Consider the following 2,324-nt stretch of genomic DNA (forward strand, 5'->3'; position numbering starts at 1 on the left):
CCCTACTTACTAGTATGTGCCAGGGTGCCATAATTATGAGTAATTATGAAAGGAGAAAGGAAAACTCAAAATGAAATTTATTTTATTCCTCTCCGTAAAAATGCCTTGGCAAATCTAGGAAAATTATTATAGATGTAGAGAAGCTCTACTTTGGGGAAAAGACATTAAAATAGGGCATGGAGAAAAGAAAAAAAAAAATCACATAATAGATGGAAATATTACACAATACTCCATACATGAAAATGCCTGTTCTCTTTTGCACAGAAATAATAGAGGAATGTAGTAAAATCTGTTCACCATCCACGGAGGTCCAAGTGTTAGAAGGTGTTTTATGTACTTTGCCTTTTTATCGTACCTCTGATTTTGGTTAGTTTATGGCTCTGCTTCAAGTTTACTTTTATAGAGATTAATGCAATTTATACAGTATATTTCATTTTATGATATACTTAACAATAAGTGGATAGTAATTAAGGTTGTGTGATATGGAAGAAAAATGCCCAGGAACTAAATACATTTAAAAAAAAAATGTGCTCTTTGAGTTTAATAGCATTTGAAGTATTTAAATAGCTTAAATTAAATTAAAGTTAATAGAGTTTAATTAAGGTTATAGTCAAAAAAGAAATATTCTCTCATAAAAAAGAAAGTTATTCTGGAGTCATGGACGTTTTTGCTCTTGATTCTCCGTGAAGGAACAGCTTTGGGTTATTAGGAGTCTTCACGATTACTGTGCAGTCAAAGGCTCATGAATTGATGACGTTGCATGAGAACTAAGAAGTATTCCATTTCCACAGGTGAAATTTCTTACAGAAAACCCCAATGTAGATATGCAGAAATTGTTAACACATCAGGCCAACCAAAATTCTATTACATTCCACATTCAAACATGCAGCAAAAATGATTGACATGAAGTGGAAATGGAGAATACCCTCTCTAGCCAATCTTGTGCATAGGGAACCTCAGAGATGCTTCTCCCTAAATCAGACAAGTGAGGACTTGTTTAGGGTTTTTTGTTTGTTTCTCATTTAAACTGTGCAATGATGGACTTAGTTCTTGCATTGGACAGTGGCCTGCTTAGTTCTGGCATTGGACAGTGGCCTGCTTAGTTCTTGAATTGGATGGTGGCCTGCTTCTAAAGGCAGGATCAGGAGAGGAGTTGATGAGATAGTAGGAGGCTAGCAGAGCTTCAGAAGCCAGCAGAACCTGACTGATGGCACCATCCTGGCTTCTGATAGGGCCAATCTTAATACCATCACCTACACTGTCAGGGTCTCTGTGTTCACTAGTATTGGTATGTTTTTCCCAGATGTATGGATTGGCATATGACATATGGGTCAAATACCCATTTCCATTCCCTTAATAAATCAAATTCTAATGCTCTTAAAAAAATAAATTCTAAATATATAAAGCAACAACATCAATTTCATTTAAGTTTATCTTTATCCTTATATAGGTAAATTCAGATTTTTTTTAATGAAAATAAACCCGAAATTAGTCACACACACACACACAGAACAACTCTGGGAGGGAAGAAAAGAAAACCTGCAAAATAGAAAATATAAGGACTATTCAACTACAAACTGAACTCCCTTATTTTTCCTCTTGGCTCAGATGAAATGAAGCTGGAGTGATGTTAAGCTACATTGTCATTTCCATGGGAAGAGTAAAGGAATGACAAAGTCTAATCCTCTATGCATGGAGGCCAAACTACTTAGCTCTACTTTTGATTTTGGTTTGTTTATAAATGTATCTCACATTTTCTTTTGTAATCATTAGTCCAGCAAATGTTGCATAGCACTTGGCACAATGCAGTTACTGAATAATGAATGAAAGAATTAGTTAATTAGTGAAAGAATATAAATTTCAGATGTCTTTACTCATTTGCTTAACTAAGATCCCAATCAAAACCGAAAGCCTCTTTTGGGTTACCCTGTGAGTATTATAAGAGAACAATTCTCTCATTTCTAAAAAGAAAAAGGACTGACCTCTTTTTAATCAATTGAAACCCCCATCATTATTCTTAAATTTTAAAACAGAGCTTTAAAAGAATTCCTCCAATTACTTTAAAAGAAAACAAACACAACTTCAAGTGTGATTTTCTGGTGACTTGGGTTCTTGATATTCTTTGATTTGCTTACTTTTTGTATAAAATGAATGGTGATTAAAGTATCTTATCATCCAAGTCACTATGAGTGGTGTAGTAAAGTATAAAAAACATGAAGAAATATAATATGTTATATTTCTGATTAGCTGTGTGAATTTTGGCAAGTCATTTAGCCTATTTGGACCTTAGTTTCCTCACTGTGAAAGTTTCACTCAAGAGCGGT

Source organism: Lipotes vexillifer, unplaced genomic scaffold, assembly GCF_000442215.2.
Source record: "Lipotes vexillifer unplaced genomic scaffold, Lipotes_vexillifer_v1.1 scaffold387, whole genome shotgun sequence".
Taxonomy (NCBI): domain Eukaryota; kingdom Metazoa; phylum Chordata; class Mammalia; order Artiodactyla; family Lipotidae; genus Lipotes; species Lipotes vexillifer.